Source organism: Aotus nancymaae, unplaced genomic scaffold (assembly GCF_030222135.1).
Source record: "Aotus nancymaae isolate 86718 unplaced genomic scaffold, 86718_ANA_hifiasm-v0.15.2.pri h1tg000041l, whole genome shotgun sequence".
Lineage (NCBI taxonomy): Eukaryota > Metazoa > Chordata > Mammalia > Primates > Aotidae > Aotus > Aotus nancymaae.
The window spans coordinates 13,929,057-13,941,505 of NW_026988455.1; positions in this window are offsets into that span (position 1 = coordinate 13,929,057).

The window sequence follows — 12,449 nt, forward strand, 5'->3', positions numbered from 1 at the left end:
CTTTTAGGTCTCCAGATTCTGGGCTTACAATTCCTTGTTTATTGACATAAAGACAGCATTTTTCTCCAGTAAGCACACAAGCTCTTCCTTGCTGAGTAGTTAGGGTATCAGGAACTTTTCTGTTTTGAAGTACAGAAGGTCCTCATCTTATGATGTTTGGACTCATAATTTTTCAACTTGATGGTGCAAAAGGGATACATTTTTACTAGGCTCCTTGACTTAAGATGGGATTATGTCCCAATAAACCTGTGGTAAATTTTAAGTCTAAAATGTGTTGTCAACTTGAGACTTTTTTTTTTTTTACTTATGATGGCCTTATCCAGATGTAGCCCCATTGTAGGTTAGGGAGCGTCTATACTACTGAGGCTAAACGTCTCACTTCAGATATTATCAGTTGAAGAGAATTTAAGGTACCATTAAATGATTTTGCAAGAGTTGCAGAAATACTGATAAGTGATTTTTCTAATTTAGACACTCCCAGTTGAGGGCAGAGTTCTCTAGTAAGAGAACAAGATCCAAAAATTCTTCATATAATGAGGTCTTGAAACTCATGAGAAACTTACTTATTGAAGGGGGGTTTGTTCTATGTACAAATGATCCTGTTAAGAATTAGACTTGCATTTAGAAAGTCATATTTAGTTAATTGGGGTGAGAAAGAACCCAAATCACAGTGTCCAAATTATATGAATGGAAAACATTTATAGGTCTTATTACCACACAGAATGAACAACCCAGTATTACTGAGATAAAGTATTAAGACAGATCCCACTACCCACCAATCAGGAGTGAGGTGAATATCATGATTATTTTTTGTCATGTTGGCATGTGCACATTGTCAGTTTGAGTGATTGTGGTTTAAACCGGAATAGAAGCAAAAACCACTTCTTTGAATTTGATAAAGTAATTCATGCGTTCAGTCATCAATTAAATATGATTAACTCCCTTTCTTGATATGTCCTGTATATTGACCTGTCCAGCATCCAGAACTGTTATCTACCTTACATAATGGCCTGCCCGCCACCATCCCTGACTATTTTAAAAAAAAAAAAAATTGTGGAGTCAGAGCCTTGCTGTATTGCCCAGGCTGGTCCTGAACTCCTGGGCTCAAATGATCCTTCTGTCTTGGCTTTCTAAAGTGTTGGGATTACAGGCATGAACCACTGCATCCAGACTTCCCAAGCCTTTAGATGGCTACATAACCATCAATTATTTGGTTTAGTGAGAAAAGTTATGAGTTGTAGAGTAGATCTTAGTATGTGTTCAGTTTTTATAGTATATGTTCCTAATAGAAATAAAAATGTGAGTTTAAACACTGTACATTAGTTTGCAAAGTAGTAGGATCATAATCATTCTACTCTAATTATTTTGGAAGTTAAAACAAATTCTAGAAAGATAAAAGGGAATACAAGAGGGCCTTGTTCTGTGTTCTTGGGCAGAAGCTGTCCACCTCATGTTGTCTTCTGCTTCTGGGGAAAACTTTTCTTTCAATATACTTAATTTTAAGTCAACTGTGGCTTGACATGTCCAATAGTCTGAGGAAATTCTTTTTAGTTGAGAGATATGGACCCAAGTTTTGATGCCTTGTAGTTTAACTACTGTATGACAGGTTAAAAGGACATAATAGGATTTTTTTTTTTTTTCAGTGAGGCTCAAGTGCAGTTTTTCATTTATGTCTTTTTCAGAACATCCAGTCATCAAGTTCCAGTGTGTGGGGCATGAAGTCATCATGAGGCAGTGAGTCTCTGAAAACTTATTTTACCTGTTGTAAATATACTTTGGAATATTGAGTTAATGCTTTATAATATTGGATGTGTCAGAGTTTATAAGTACTGGATGAACATGGGGTTCTATCATTAAAAGCATGAATAATCAAATAACCATTTCATAAAAAGTCAATTATGTTTTCTAAAAGGTGTAGATCATAAGAGCTAAAGGCAACACCTTAGACCAAGGTGATCCTGTGGTTTCAGTTAGTTTTGCCAGTTCTAATTTTATAATGCCATTGATGTATTCAGCCTTTGCTGAAAGACTGGGGATACTGGGGACAATGATAATACCATAATGTTTGAATAATCTTGTTAAGTTGTTTTACAGTTTATACAGTGAAATGAGTCTCCCTATTACTAGAAATTTTATTTGCAATTGCCCAAAGTGGAAAAACATTTTCTAATAATTTTTTGAGTAATTTCATCCACCTTTTAACAGGGAAAATCTTCCATCCATCCAAAAACTGTACAGATTGTTATACACACATATTAATAACCCATAAAGATGGGCAATTGAATAAAACATCTGTAAATGTTCAAATGGTTCTGATGGTTGGGGAGTTGTTCCTGGGGCCACTTGAATGGTCTTCCCAGGATTGTGAGTTTGACAAGTCAGACATTGATGATATCCCTATCTAGCCACCTTAGAGCAATTTCTTCATCAATATTCTTCCATAATTTGTGTCATCTTATCAATACCATTATGATTTGAATGTAAGACTTTTGGCAAAGGAAGTTTTAAAGACACTGGAAGTACCAGGCATCCACCTGGGCCCTCCGTGAGTCCATGTTTTTTTTTTTTTTTTTAAATTAAATTTGCATCTGTTATGCCAGTCTTGTTGCATTTCAGGAGCATGCCATTGTTTATTAACAAATCATCATAAATTATTTGATTTGAATCAACCTTAGGAAGCTCATTCAAGTTACAGAACTTTAGTACATTAGGTGTTTCTGGAGTTGCAGCTTTAGCATGAACATTGGCCATAGTATTTCCTTCATATTCAGACTCAGATTTGTGGATATGAGCTTCAGCTCTTATGATAGCAACTTGTGAAGGTAGCAGTAATGCAGAAAGAAGATTGGCAACTTGAGGTTCGCTTTTCATAGGCATGCCATTTGGTATCATAAACCTCTTGGGTTTTCATAACATACCAAAATGATGGATGACTCTAAAAGCATATTGCTATCAGCATAGATACTTACAGTCTTATCTTTGGCGAATTCACAGGCTCAGGTGAGGGCTAATAATTTTGCAGGTTCAGCTGAATTAAACTGAGGTACTCTTTTTTCTGATAATTCATACTGAGTTGTGATGGCATACTTGGCTTGGTATTTTCCTTTAGAATTTTTGGTACAGGAACCATCAACATTGAGTACCATTCTGATTAGTCAATGATGTTTCTTGTAAATCTAGACTCAGAGTCAAATTTCGGGAAACCAGTTTGACTCAATTGTGAGATTCTCCTTCATTAAGCAAAGGGTTCAGCAAGTTACAGTGAAGAATATGTAGGTCTGAGGGAGAGAGAAGCATAATCTCATAAAATGTTAGTCACCCAGGACCTGCAATTTCTTACCAGTCCAAAGAATCCTCTGAATTGTCTTTTAGTCACTGGTTTAGGATAATTTGAGACAGTATTTATTATTTCTAGAGACATAAAAATGCCTTTTGTGAATAAATATCAACTGTCACATGAAATAGTGCATTAAATCTTATGAGAAATAAAGTTTATTCAGGAAGCATTATGGTCTTGAAAGCCAATTGTTACAGTAATATATCAAATCAATTTCTGAGTCCTCTTTGGATACAAAGCAAAAAGGCAAATCATCTACATATTGAATCATGATAGAATTTCTGGGAAATAGTAAGGTTTTAAAATCCTGATGTAAAACCTGAGAAGAGTATGAGGGAGCCTCAGTAAATCTCTGAGGTATTACTGTCGAAGTATATTGCTAACTCTTCCAAGTAAAGGCAAATAATTATAGGCTCTCTTGGTCTACAGGAATGCTAAAGAAAGCAGAGCATAAATCCACTACTATTAACCATTTGGATTCAGTTGATATATTTTTCAATAGGGTGGTTAGTTTAGGCACTAAATTTCATTTATAACTCTAAAATCTTGTATAAATCTCTATTCTTGTTCATGGGTTCTTCTCATAGATAGGATAGTTTTTCACAGTTGGTAGGTTTATGCTAACCTACTCCTAAAATTCAAGGATGGTGAGAGGCCAAAGAAAGGCTGACATATCTAGTTTTTTAGAAAGAAACATTTAATAGGGACTTACAAACAATGCAATGTTTGTGTCTTAGGTGGCAGCAAGACAAGATGGTGGATCCCCATGCCATTACCCCCTAGATTCAGGGCTTATATAGCATGGCGGAGAGGTGACTCAGAAGGAATGTTGTAAGACAACTCAAGTTCAATAACATCAAGGTTATTTGACCTAAGGGTAGGATTTACAGTAAGTACCTGCTCTTATAAAAGAAACAATAGATAAACTGGAAATCTTGGAGGCCTTCCTGGAACTAGGGTTAATCAGAAGTCAACATGGTGGATTAGCATCCAAGAAGGAGTTGCTCAGTCTCCCATTCAAGATGGAGTTGCTTGAGCCTCCATAGATAGAAGTATTTCAAGAAAAGAAACAAGAAATAAGCCTTTGATTTATTGAATCTTCTATTCTAAGAGTGACCCTTATATGACTTCAGGTTTTAAGGAGTACTGAGACAATTTAGGAGATAGTTTTGAAGGATCAATTTGAATTATAATAAGTTCAGGATTTTTTAACTTTTTTCACATCTGTTGCAGATGAGGCCCATAGAGTGTCAGGGATTTCAGCAAGATATGTAATACCTATATTTCTATGGAATTTAATAGCCTCCTCAGGACAATCAACTAGGCTTGCAGAACACAATCCTTCAGTGTCTGATGAATCTGGAATTTCTGTGGTTATTTCTTCCGAGGAAAATTTTATTTGACCTTTTAGTTTGGAAAGCAGGTCTCTATCTAGGAGATTCACAGGGACAGTAACACAAAAAAGCATGACTTTGAGCAATAAGGCCAAGGGTGACAGTTATGGGTTCCAGCAGAGGAACTCTGGATTTGGTAGGAAACTCCCACCACTGAGATATTTTTATCATTCCAAGAATGTTCCTGATGTATCAAAGCGGATTTAAGAATAAAGGGTTGCTGCATTATCTGCAAACACAGTACACATTTCTCTATTTATTTTAAGTTAGTTTCTCCTTGTTGATTTAAAGGAATTATTGAAAGTTGCTTACATGGAGATTCCTTGGAGCTCTATCAATGTTGACAATTATCACCAGAGGAGGTAGGTTGAGGGTCTCCCTTTTGTGCCATGTCAGATCATCCAGATGACTGTTTAAATAGGGTATAATCCTTTTTCTAAATTATTTTCTGTTTGCCATAACCATAAGTGTCTTCATCAAAAGAGTTATAAAAGTCTTTTAAAGTTAGGATAGGACTTCTGCAATTGTAATTGCAAGGTCATTAATTTGCATACCCCGTGGTTTCTTTCCTGTTCCAATGTTCCCTGAAGATATTCTGCTAAATGTTGTAAGTCTACCAAGGGAGTAACTTCCTATTCTAGTGTATGATTCTTCAATAAATCACTTATCTCTGTTTACAATCCATTAATAAAATGGGATTACAAGACTAATTCATCGTCTCAGCCATTTAAACCAGAGTGCAGCTTAAATATTTTTCTAAGTAGATATGATAGTTCATAGCGGATTCACCTTTTTTTTTTCTGTTTGTGAGACTAGATTACTGACCTATCTATTCTTATAGGAAAAACCTCAGGTGTGGTCTCAAGAAGTATTTGTGTCCTACTTTACTAGCTCTTTCTATTCCATTCTTAGCAAGTTGCTTGGTAGGATCTTCAAAATCTTTAGTGAAACACTTCCAATCTATTTTTGAGGCCATTTTTGAGCACATCCAGGACTATCATATTGACAAATTGATATAAATCAATGAGTCCTGGATCATAAGCACCGAGAATAATTTTAAATTCTTTTGTAAATTTAGTTTAGACTTTTTTAGGGTCTGAAAAATCCTTTATAATGGCTCAGAATTTGGCTTGAGATCAAGGATTAAATTGTGCTGAGGCTGGTACCTGAGGTTTATTAGAAGATCCCATGTTAAAGGACATCTGTTGCTAGAGAGTTCAAGGGGAAAGAGAAAAGGCACAGAAGACTTAGTGTATTCAGAATAATCGGGCAATGGAAGGTAGGAGGAGCAGAGGGATTAACAAGTGCTTCCCTCACACCAGTTGAATCAGTCTGAATTTTAGCCTTTATTTTCCTTTTGTTTTATTTTTTTGCATTTACAATTCTTTTATTTTTAAATTAGAATTGCCTGTGCTTTAATATTTTATAAATATTTCACAGGAATACTTCCAACTTTTGTTTTTTCCTTCCAACATTTATTTTAGGTTCGGGGGTACATGTGCAGGTTTGTTACTTAAGTAAATTGTGTGTTGCAGAGGTTTGGTGTACAGATTATTTTAGCACCCAAGTAGGGAGCATACTTCCCAATAGGTAGTTTTTCAATCCTCACCCTACTCCAATCCTCCACCTTTAAGTAGGCCCCAGTGTCTGTTGTTCCCCTCTTGGTGTCCTTGTGTACTCAATGTATAAGTGAGAACATGAAGTATTTGGTTTTCTGTTCCTGTGTTGACTTAGGGTACTGACCTCCAGCTCCATCCATGTCCTTCTTGGGACATAATTCCATTAATTTTTATGGCTGTGTAGTATTCCATGGTGTATATGTACCACATTTTCTTTATTAAGTCCACCATTGATGGGGAACTAGGTTGATTCCATGTCTTTGCTATTGTGAGTAGTGCTGTGACAAACATATGCGTGCATGTGTTTTTATGGCAGAATGATGTATATTTCTCCGGGTATATTCCTAGTAATGGGATTGCTGGGCCAAATGGTACTTCTGTTTTTAGTTCTTTGAGAAATCTCCAAACTGCTTTCCATAGTGGCTGAACTAATTTACATTCTCATCAGCAGAGAAGAAGTGTTTACTTTTCACTACAATCTCACCAATATCTTTTATTTTTGTAATGACCATTCTGACTGATGTGAAATGATATCTCATTGTGGTTTTGATTTGCATTTCTCTAATGATTACTGATGTTGATCAGTTTTATATGTTTCTTGGCCTCATGTATGTCTTTTGAGAAGTATCTGTTCATGTGCTTTGCCCATTTTTGAATAGAGTTGTTTGGTTTTTGCTTGTTAATTTAAGTTTATTATAGATTTTAGATATTAGGCCTTTGTCAGATGCATAGTTTGCAACTATTTTCTCACATTCTGTAAGTTGTCTGATTATTCTGTCAATAGTTTTTGTTTGTTTTGTGTTGTTTTTCTTCTGGAGAAGCTCTTTAGTTTAATTAGGTCCTGCTTGTCAATTTTTATTTTGATTACATATGTTCAACCTTCCTTCCTTCCGTCCTGGGGATGAAGCCTACTTGATTGTGGTGGATAAGCTTTTGATGTGCTGCTGGATTCTGTTTTTGAGTGTTTTTTGAGGATTTTTGCATCAATGTTCATTGGGAACATTGGCCTGAAATTTTGTTGTTATAACTCTGCCATTTTGGTATCAGGATGATGCTGACCTCATAAAATGAGTGAGGGAGAAGTTCTTCCTTTTCAGTTTTTTGAAATAGTTCAGAAGAAATGATACCAGCTCCTCTTTGTGTCTCTGGTGGACTTCAGCTGTAAGTTCATCTGGTCCTGGGCTTTTTTTTTGATTGGTAGTCTATTTATTACTGCCTCGATTTCAGAATTTGTTACTGGTTTATTCAGGGATTCAATGTCTTCCTTGTTCAGTCTTGGTAGGGTGTATGTGTTCAGGAATTTATCAATTTCTTCTAGATACTCTAGTTTATTTGCATAGAGGTGTTTACAGTATTCTCTGATGGTTGGTTGTGTTTCTTGGGGTCAGTGATGATATCCCCTTTATCATTTTTTATTGTGTCTATTTGATTCTTCTCTCTTTTCTTCTTTATTAGTTTAGCTAGTGGTCCATTTTATTACTTTTTCCAGAAAAACACCTCCTGGATTCATTGATTTTTTTTTTTAAGGGTTTTTCATGTCTCTATCTCCTTCATTTCTTCTCTGATCTTGGTTATTTCTTGTCTTTTGCTGGCTTTGGGGTTTGTTTGCTCTCAGTTCTCTAATTCTTCTAGTTGTGCTGTTAAGATGTCAATTTGAGATCTTTCTAGTTTTTTGATGTGGGCATTTAGTGCTATATATTTTCCTCTTGACACTGCTTTAGCTGCTTCCCCAAGATTCTGGTACATTTTACCTGGACTTCTTGATTTCTGCCTTAATTTCATTATTTACCCAGGAGTTATTCTGGAGCCAGTAGTTCAGTTTTCATGTAATTGTGTGGTTTTGAGTAAGTCTCTTAATCTTGAGTTGTAATTTAATTGCACTATTGTCTGAGAGACTGTTATGATTTCACTTTATTTGCATTTGTTGAGAAGTGTTTTACTTCCAATTATGTGATCGATTTCAGAGCAAGTGCCATGTGGCATCCAGAAGAATGTATACTCTGTTGTTTTGGGGTAGAGAGTTCTGTAGATAATTGTATTAGTTCAATTTCATGCTGCTGATAAAGACATACTACTCAAGACTGGGCAATTTATAAAAGAAAGAGGTTTAATTAGACTTATATTTCCTTGTGCCTCAGAATTATGGTAGAAGGCAAGGAGGAGCAAATAACATCTTACATGGATGGTGGCAGGCAAAGAGAGAGAGAGCTTGTGTAGGGGAACTCCTCTTTTTAAAACCATCAGATATCGTAAGAGTTACTCACTATCATGAGAACAGCATGGGAAAGACTTGCCCCTGTGATTCAGTTACCTCCCCCTGGGTCCCTCACACAACATGTGGGAATTCACGATGAGATTTGGGTGGTGACACAGACAAGCATATCAGATATCTATCAGGTACACTTGATCCAGAAATGAGTTCAAGTCCTGAATATCTTTGTTAAATTTTCTGTCTCGATTATATGTCTAATATTGGCAGTGAGGTGTTAAAGCCTCCCACTATTATTGTGTGGTATTCTAAGTTTCCTTGTAAGTCTCTAAGAACTTGTTTTATGAATCTGGGTGCTCCTGTATTGGGTGCATACATATTTAGGATAGTTAGCTCTTCTTGTTGAATTGATCTCTTTGCTATTATGTAATGCCCTTCTTTGTCTTTTTAAAATCTTTGTTGGTTTAAAGTCTGTTTCATCAGAAACTAATATTGCAACCCCTGTTTTCTTTTGTTTTCATTTGCTTGGTAAATTTGTCTCCATCCCTTTATTTTGAGCCTATGTATGTCTTTGCATGTGAGATGGGTCTCTTGAATACAGCACACCAGTAGGTCTTGACTCCTTGTCCAGCTTGCCCAGCTTGCCATTCTGTATCTTTTAATTGGGGAATTTAGCCCATTTACATTTAAAGTTAATATTGTTTATGTGTGAATTTGATTCTGTCATCATGATGCTAGCTGGTTATTTTTGCAGACTTGTTGATATAGTTGCTTCATAGTATCATTGGTCTTTGTACTTCAGTGTGTTTTTCAGTGGCTGATAATGATTTTCCCTTTCCACATTTAGTACTTCCTTCAGGAACTCTTGCAAGGCAGGCCTGGTGGTGACAAACTCCTCAGCATTTGCTTGTTGGAAAAGGATTTCATTTCTTCTTTGCTTATGAAGCTTAGTTTAGCCAGATATTAAATTCTTGGTTGGAAATTCTTTTATTTAAGAATGTTGAATATTGACTCCCAATCTCCTGGCTTGTAGGGTTTCTGCTGAGAGATCCACTGTTAGTCTGATGGGTTTCCCTTTGTAGGTGACCTGGCCTTTCTCTCTGGCTGCCCTTAACATTTTTTCCTTTATTTCAACTTTGAAGAATCTGATGATTATATCTCTTGGGGTTGATCTTCTCATAGAGTATCTTAGTGGTGTTCTCTGTATTTCCTCAATTTGAATGTTGGTCTGTCTTGCTAAGTTGGGGAAGTTCTAGATGAAATCCTGAAGGAAGTGTGTTTTCCAATTTGGTTCCATTCTTCCTGTCTCCTTCAGGTACCCCAACCAGTTTTAGGTCCAGTCTTTTTACATAATCCCATAGTTCTCAGAGGTTTTGTTCATTCATTTTTATTCTTTTTTTTTTTTTTGCTAATCTTGTCTGACTGTCTTATTTCAGCAAGATAGTCTTCAAGCTTTGAAATTCTTTCCTCTGTTTGGCCTATTCAGTTATTGATACTTGTGGTTGCATTGTGAAATTTTCGTGTTGTGTTTTTCAGCTCCGTCAGGTCATTTATGTTCCTTTCTAAACTGGTTATTCTGGGTAACAACTCCTGTAGTGTTTTATCATAGAGAATCTGCACGGCTCTGTGTATGGACCCGTAGGCTCATAAGGGGGATTTTCTGATCCCCAGGTTGTACAGATCCATGGAAAAAGCATGTTTTCCTGGGCAGGGTAGCATGATTACTCATTGCTTCCCTTGGCTGGGGGTGGGAGCTCCCCTTGACTGTGTGGCTTCCAGTTGGGCTGTTGCACCATCTTGCTTTTCCTCACTCTCTGTGGGTCATGCCAATTGCCTAGTCAGTCCCAATGAGAGAACCTGGATACATCAGTTTCTGATGCAGGATTCACTCACCATTCTTTTTCTTCTCAGTGGGAGCCTCCGACCACAGCTGTTTCTAGTCAGCCATCTTCAGGTTTTATATTTAAGTATTTGATCCATCTTGAGTTGATTTTTGTATATGGTAAAAGGAAGGGTTCATTTTCAATCTTCTGCATGTGGCTAGTCAGTTATCCCGACACTATTTATTGAATAGGGAGCCTTTTCCCCATTGCTTGCTATTGTCAACTTTGTCAAAGATCAGATGGTTGTTGGTGTGTGACTTTGTTTCTGGGTTCTCCATTCTGTTCTATTCGTCTATGTGTCTGTTTTTGTGCCAGTAAAATGCTGTTTTGATTACCGTAGCCTTGTAGCATAGTTTGAAGTGAGGTAATATGATGCCTCTGCCTTTGTCTTCTTGCTTAGGATTGCTGTGACTTTTCTACCTCTTTTTTGATTCCATATGAATTTTAGAATAGTTTTTTCTAATTATTTGAAAATTGTCATTGATAATTTGATAGGAATAGCTTTGAATCTGTAAATTGCTTTGGGCAGTATGGTCGTTTTAACAATATTGATTCTTCCAATTCATGAGAGTGGAATGTTTTTCCATTTGTGAGTGTCATCTCTGGTTTCTTTCAGCAGTGTTTTTAAATTCTTGTTGTAGAGACCTTTCATTTCCTTGGTTACCTGTATTCCTAGGTATTTTATTATTTTTGTGGCTATTGTGAATGGGATTGTATTCTTGATTTGGCTCTCAGCTTGGACAATATTAGTGTACAGAAATGCTACTGATTTTTGTACATTCATTTTGTATCTTGAAACTTTGCTGAAGTTGTTTATCAGATCTGGAGCGTTTGGGCAGAGACTATGGGATTTTCTAGGTATAGAATCATATCATGTGCAAAGGGAGATAATTTGACTTTCTCTCTTCCTATTTGGATGCCTTTTATTTAATTCTGTTGACTGATTACTCTAGCTAGGACTTTTAGGACTATGTTGAATAGGAATGGTAAGAATGGGCATCCTGGTCTTGTTCTGGCTCTAAAGGGAAATGCTTCCAGATCAGTATGATCTTGGCTGTGGGATTGTCAGATGGCTTTATTTTTTTAGGTATAATCCTTTGATACCTAGTATGTTGATGGTTTTTATCATGAAGGGATGTTGAATTTCATCAAAAGCCTTTTCTCCATCTATTGAGATGATCATGTGGCTTTTGTTTTTAGTTCTGTTCATGTGGCGAATTATATTTATTGATTTGCATATATTGAAGCAACCTATTTATCCAGGAATAAAGCCTACTTGATCATGGTGCATTAGCTTTTTGATTCACTGCTGGATTTTGTTTGCCAGTATTTTGTTGAGAATTTTCGCATTTATAGTCATGAGAAATATTTAGCCTTTAATTCCTTATTAGCATACCATAAAGTTTTTTTTTAAAGAGAAGTTATTTTAGAATCATTCTGTCTTTTAGATGCCTCTGCATACTAATCAAAGAATGCATTCTATCATTTTTGAGAGGTTTTATATACTTTTTTCCCAAGGCACCTCAAAGATGAACTAATTTTACCTAGGATAAAGATTCCTTAAAGTGACCACTGCAATCCAAATTATCTGTAGTAAAGTTCACCCATTTTTTTCAAAAAGGCCCAAGATTTCAGTCCATAGTTTTTAAACGTGTGAACAGCCACAGTTCCAGATAAAAGATTGATTTCCAGATATTTTGGACTTGAAAGAACCTATTCTGGCCTTCCCTTTAGTTTCCCTTGGATTTCAAGTAAGCTATGGGGAGTCTAGCCAAAGGAGCTGTTCTTCTGGAACCTAGGGAATAATTAACCCCTCCTTCCTTGTCAAATAGAAAAGATGACTTACCCAAGTTCAGAGAAAAACAACAGAATATCCTCTTTATGTATGCCAAACAGAGAGCTCATGAGAGGGACTTATCCTAGAACTCCATAATCAGCAAGAAAGGAGTGGGTACAATGGGCTCTGTAGGTAGTACTATGTAGTTACTCACTGTCTTTGAAGGGGGA